The sequence below is a fragment of the Penaeus vannamei genome, chromosome 19 (genome assembly GCF_042767895.1).
Source record: "Penaeus vannamei isolate JL-2024 chromosome 19, ASM4276789v1, whole genome shotgun sequence".
Taxonomy (NCBI): domain Eukaryota; kingdom Metazoa; phylum Arthropoda; class Malacostraca; order Decapoda; family Penaeidae; genus Penaeus; species Penaeus vannamei.
Window position 1 is genome coordinate 30,569,908 of NC_091567.1, and position 7,500 is coordinate 30,577,407.

Below are 7,500 nucleotides of genomic sequence, written 5' to 3' on the forward strand. Positions count from 1 at the left end.
ATATATATATATATATATATATATATATATATATATATATATATATATATATATACACACACACACACACACACACACACACACACACACACACACACACACACACACACACATATATATATATATATATATATATATATATATTTAATTCAGAGTGTATATCCTATTACAATAGATAAACGAAACGAACCGAATTGCAGAAAGATACTTGCCAAAGACACCAATCTCAGTAGAAAGATTTTATACCTGTCAGACGAGGAAGAGCACGAGTGTTGAATGGTAAAATTTAAAACTCGTGGAAGGCGCTATTCCTCTGCGGAGAATTATCTTTACCGGAGTCCTCAGTAGAGTGGTTTTTAATGCGAGGGTTGATATCCAATGGACATGGGTGTTTCTGCAGATATTTAAATGTGAGTAGAAGTTGGTGGGAGGGGAGTGTGTGCGTGTGAGTTTATCTTTGCATGTTTGTGTTTGGAGAGCGAGAGAAGAAAGAAAAGAAGGAGAGTAATTCTACTTACATCTATGTATAATAATTCTACAGCTATTTTTCTCGCGACACAACAGTTGAGGTCCAATGCAGACTCAAGCCAATAGAATGATGGTGTAATTCTGTTTGTGTATAAGCATATATATGTATATATATATATATATATATATATATATATATATATATATATATATATATATATATATATTGTGTGTGTGTGTGTGTGTGAACGCATCCGCTCTTGTCGGAAGGGCTGTCGAGCATGCCTTCTATCGTTCGGGAGTACGCTCGGACTTCCTAAAGGAGCATCTCCCCAGACATGTCTTTCAGCTCAGAGCCGACGTTGCTCACGGTTCCCTCCAGTCCCTCTCCACCACACATGGCAAGACTTTATAAATCTTACTCAGTGAGATCGTACAACACTGCAGGGGGATCAAAACAGGAACATGAGCTCTCTTTCTCAGATGACCCAGCCTTTGGGCTGCCTCCTCTCCCTCGCATTGAGTTAGCCTCTACCATTGATGGGCTCCCTGAGGAGGACCTTGAAGGTTTCAAGGTTTGTTGTGGTTGGTTACTAAAGAGCTGATTTGACTCTTGCGTGATCCCCTGGGTGTTTGCACACTACTTTCGTTGATACCAGCATGTTTAATTGCTTGTAATTGACCGTGCCATGTAGCCATCCCTTTCAATATCTTTTTTCGGCATTTGGATAACTTTGTGCACCTGACGAAATGGACCCCATTTTCGGGCTCGTGCTCGGATGTGGGCAGACTTTTCCCTCAAACAAGGGAGAGAGGTGTCTGGGGGGCTTTATGGTGTCTACCTTACGGCGTGCTTAGTGACTGGTCTGGCAGACCATTTCATTACTGCCACTCTTTTTCTGATAGAAACGAACAAGCAGGCAGGAGCCCCTCCTTCCCTTGTCAACGCTTTCTGACACCTTTGCAATGTTCAGTCATATATTAACACTTGCTAGATTGTTCATTTGGCCTGCCATAATCCCCCCATACTATTACATGCCTAACAATTGGTCTGAGCATTGGAGATACAGGGCAAATTCAGTTTTCAATCTGGGTTAGCAGATCAGGGCAAGATCGTTGTGACTAAAGATCAAGCTACCCTGAATTTTCTGCTGGAAACGAAGGAGCTTAAAGATGGGAGGAAAATGTATCTTACCACAGAGTCCCGAGAACAGGAGAGTCAAGATGTTACTTACAATGTGGAGGTGATCACATCACACCCCCAGGTCGTGGAGATTTCCCAAATGTCGAAAGGGAAGACCCCAACCAGGCAAATCCTGGAACCCCGGAGGGGTTCCTACAACCTAAGAACATATGTGTCTAAGCCACTTCTGTACTTCACATGCCAAAAATACGGGCACCACCTGGCTAGCCACACGTCCAAATGTGGTGTTTAGTGCAAGGCACACAACACTGAGGTGTGCCTTAAGGCTCTTTAGGAAAGTCAAAGGAACACAACAGCCAAATGTCCCAACTGTACCAAGAGGCATCATGCCTGGAGCCTTGCTTGCTCTGTCAGGAAAGGGACGGCCCTCAGGCGACAGGAGGTCGCTTAAAAACGACAATACTTTGTTCCTACTCCCTCAGGCACCTATGTCTGGGGAGAGAACAAAAGGGAAAGAACTCCCTCACCTCCTAAGGGGTAGGACACACCTACCAAGCCGACACCGGACACCAAAAAGAACCAGAGGAAGAAAGGTTCAAACAACATTGCTACAACCTTGGCTGTGCCCTCAAAGGCAGAGCCAAAGCAGGCTGAAATTGTGCAATCAGAGCCAAAGCAGGTTGAAACTGTGTAGTCCGAGCCAAAAGGGACTAAGCCTACACAGGCAAAGCCTAAAAAGAAAGAGAAAAGCCAAAATACAAAAAGGCAGAGCTACCAAAGGTTCTCCACCTCCTAGACCCTGTGCTAGTCTAACAAGAAGCTCAAGAGGCGTCAGACTCTATGTCAGATACCACCAGCACTGGGACATCTAAGTCTGGAGACAAATACATCGACATCGGAAAACCTAGATGTGACACAGAGTAATATCATGGCACACAATCTAAGCATCATACAGTTGAACATATGTGGCTTGAAGCCAAGAAGTTCCATCCTCCATGCAATGCTGTGATCAAGGAACATTCACAGTGTCATGCTCCATGTCTTTATGTTGCCAAGCACAGCTGGTATCAGAGGCTTGATCCCCTGCTCCTTAATAGCCAATCCGCCGCACTGTAGAAATGGTGTTGAATCCCTTGTGTTTAAGGTCTACCTGGTCGGGGGTCCCTTATAGATAATTTGTACAGCTGACCAACCTACAGGAGCTTAGCGCTTAGTCAAGTCTGTGCTACTGCAGTACACGATCGAGTAATCATAAGAGGAGACCAGTGAACACCACTCCATTTTGGCCCCCTGGAAGAGACCAGATGTAGAAGGCTATTACATAGCCAATATGCTTGAGAAATTCCCTGAACCCGCTCTTCTCCACACCGAAGACTAATAAATGTGAAGTTGCCACTGCAACTCTGGTGGAGAGTATCAGATAGTGTGTCGATAAGACACGTGATCACTATGGCACTACCCTCTTGGATGCTGGTCCACCCCTGAGGCCACAGCACAATCCTAGATGGAAAACAGACAAGGCCAACTGAAAAGTCTCTTAGATGCAATGAACCCCCACAGAGTGAAAACGTGTATATGCTTGAGGACAGACTTGTTGATGCCATAATTCAGGCAGCATCACAGACCATTCCTAAAATTTGGCCTTAGTGCAGAAAACTTTAGAAGAAGAAGAAAACTAGCCCTGCTAAAGGAAGTTGTCAAGGATGCCAAGGAAACTGCCAAAAGAGTTAGGCATGAAGAATGACTGGAATGGTGTGTCCGGTCACCAGACCATCCTTACAGAGCCGTGGAAATGGGTCAGGTGAGCCACCAGCCATTCAACCCTGAGATGCACAGATCATGACCCTCAATCAGAGGAAAATAGATTGATGCTTGAGTTCTCTGCAAGAACAGGTAGCCAAAGACCGCCAGCTGGATTGAGGGCAAACCAAGAATACCTACACCTTAGCATACACCTTGAGAAGTGTAAGACGATCTAGCAATTATCTGCACTGGTCGACACTGCCTGAGAATAGTCCAGCGCTATCTGGACCTTGTGCCTAAGGAGTGTTATACGACGGGATTAAATATTTCTTCAGCCAAATCAAAGGCCATGGCTCTGAAACTTGTAGTATTTCTAAGTAGGGAAATTTCTTGCCTAAAATATCAAGACTTTTTCTTGTTATCTAAAGATTTTTTCTTACTTTCTCAAGCAACCCCTGTAGATGGCTAAACTTTCGCTTGCTATGTCAGGCGGTGTACTTTCACTATGGCAAACTGAAAGCGAAAGGAGATAATGGAGATAAGATTATGGGAATGAAAAAAGTGTTTTTATATATATATCATTACAAGACGAACAATTTATCTCTTTTAAAATCTTCGTCTCTCTAAATCGAGAATATACCTACTATTCATTGAAATCGAAAATATTTCAAGTGGAAAAGTCTGAATTGGTAAAATAATGACTTAGAAAATTAAAAATCCAGAACAAAATTAGCGGCAGTGAAAATTATATTGACATTAACACTGACGCAGAAATTGACATTAGTAACAACACTAAGGATAATAATAATAATAATAATAATATAATCACCATTATCATCAATATCATCTTAATTATTTACATCTTTGTTGTTATTATTAGTGTTATTACATGGAAAAATAATCCAGCCAACAGTTCTTACAGACTGAAATGTTAAAAAAATCTAATAACACTCTTCAGTTGATATTAGTATTCAGTAACCATTATTTTCAACTTCATAAAATTGTATATATGGCAATGGGTAGGGATAAATATTAATTCAGTGATGTCCATTTGTTTTGATAGTGCGTCTGCCAATCGGAAGTGTGTGTCACTGTTTTAGAGGTACTGTATGTGTAAATAGGAGTAAATATGTTTTGTAAATATGTTAGGGTAGTTATATATATATATATATATATATATATATGTATATATATGTATATATATATATATATATATATATATATATATATATATATATATATATATATATATATATAACGTTTATAGTGGAAGATGAGTTTAAACGTAGATTTTTTTTCAGGATTGACATTAATACAGTCGTTTAAGCAGCGAACGAAGCAGTCCTTGGCCTCGGAGCAAGAATTCTTGACCAAGCAAACTCCCTGCTTAAAACGCCTTCAACGTCCAAAGTACGTCTACGTGTCCAGGGGATGGTCCTAGAGTGGGTTCAGGTCTTCCACTATCTTAGGGTTAACTAGAAACTCTCCTTACAAGGAGACCCAGTACCTGGTTAACCAAACTAAGGAAAGACGATTAACCATGAAAGCAATGACTAGGAGACACACAGGAACAAGACAAAGTACTAAGAAATTCTATGAATATGCTCTCCATCGTATTGTAGACTAGGAAAAAAATGAAGACAGTCCAAAATGAAGCTACCAGGATCATTCGCGTTGCCCCCAGGGGGACAAAGGTCCATAACCTCCTCAAGAAGGCAAACCTCCTGCCCATGGGCTCCCGAATTGATCTAATGACAGCACAGTTCCTGTCTAAGGTCATCCAGTCACCAAGGAAGACATACATGGGACAAAAAGTAATCAGATGCCTAGAACAAGATCATGAGCTCTTTGCAAACACCTCCTGGTTGTCACATTCAGTCAAGGTGTTAATACGCTCAGCTCAAAGACCAGAGGATTCTTGCTCAGAGTGGAAGAAACATCACAAACTGGGTCCCCAGCCACATAGGCATCAGAGGGAATAAGTTTGCTGACAGACTATGCCCCCAAAGCCCGTGACCATTTTTCAAAGCAGAAAAGATCCAACGTCACAGCACTCGCCACTCTCCTGCAGCTGCACAGAGATGAAGCGAGAACCTCCCTCTTGGCCAGATAGTACTCATGCTACGAGCCACTGGCACTCTCTGAAACAATTAATAGAGGTACCAGAGTTGGACTGCACAGAATAAGATTAAGGTACTACTACACACGCTGGGTCACAAATAGGGTAAAGGCGAAGCTAGACTTTGCTAATCTTACACACTCACTTCCCCTTCAGACCTGAAGATGGATTCCAGGAGGATTTCAAAACTAGTCTCAATTATTTCAATAAATCTAGTTTAAGCATTGTGGGTTTCCCACTACCACTATATCAACACGCTAGTGTTTTTCCATCCATCATGGACCCTGTGCCCGACACGGTACCTGCCTTTTGTGCTTCGAGGATCAGGTGCTCTCTGCCTCGATCTCTAATCGACTGAAATATTCATTAGGATCTCCTTTTCCGGACTCTGCTCGTTCTCTCCTCCGCACTGGTAGGAGGGATGTCGAGCATACCTTTTATCGCTAGTACGTTCGGACTTCCTGAAGGCGAGGCTCCCCTCACGTCTTCCAACTCATAGCCGTCGTTGCCCATGGCTCTTCGCGGTCCCTCTCCACCACACAGAATCTCTCAAACCTCACCTCCTGCAGTCCTTGGCCCGGCTGCTCCCTCATCGACGCTGTTACCAACCTATCTGCCCTGTCCTTGGCCCTCAACGGCAACGACATCGCCTTCGGTCTTTCCTCCGCCCTCCGCCCTCTCCCTCTGACCTCCATCGACTTTCTTTCATCCTTCGACCGTTTCATCTCCACTCATAGGCGTTACCGAGAGGCCCTTCATGTAAACATATGTATATATGTGTATATATGTATATATATATATATATATATATATATATATATACACACACATATATGTATATATATATGTATATATAAAATATATGTATACATATATGTATATATATACCTATATATGTACACACAAATAAACACACACACACACACATTTATAAATAAATAAATATATATGTATATATTATATTTCAGTATAAACATGCATATACAGAAGTACATACATGCATACATACATAGATATACATATACATATATATATATATATACAGTATATATGTATATGTATATATATATATATATATATACACATATATACATGCATTTACATATATATGTATATAAAAGAATATAGAGATAAAAAAAATATATAAGTATATATACATGTACATATATATATATATATATATATATATATATATATATATATATATATATATATATACATATATATATACATATATATATATATATATATATATATATATATATATATATATATATATATACATATGCCTATGCATGTATATAGATAAACACACACATATTCACACACACACACACACAAAAGAAACCTCCAAAGGCAAGGCCACTCAAAAGCACAACACGATAACCCGCCATCAGAGGACGCACCGCTTAAATGCATAGCGCAACGCATGATCCTCCCCGTATGCCTTTCCCTTTGGACTCTAAAGGAATTTGTGACAAATGACGTCCAGAAGGCAATGCCAAAGTAGCAATGTTTATTACAATAGACATTTATAACAAAAGATGAGGTAAGATGAAAAAGAAAAAAAAAAAAAAAAAAATCCTAACTTCCGAGTTAGCGCCTGAAAATTTTATTATTAATCATATACTTATTTTTCAATTTTCAAAATCTGTCTATAGCATTATGTTTACTATACACATACACATATATACATACGCATGCACACACACACATATTTGTGCAAATGTATGTATAAATATACGTATATATATGTATGAATATATGTATATATATATGTATAGATATATGTAAGTATATGTATGAATATGTTTATATATGTATATGTATGAATATATGTTTATATATGTTTATTTATATATATATACATGTTTATGTATACATATGTACACACACACGCGCGCGCGCGCGCGCGCGCGTCGACAAAGAAGTCGAGTACAAAAAAGACAGGAACTAACTTCCCTACGAGATGGTGTAACAACTGGCAGCTTGACGTAGGCTGTGACGTCACGCACTGGCCGTCACG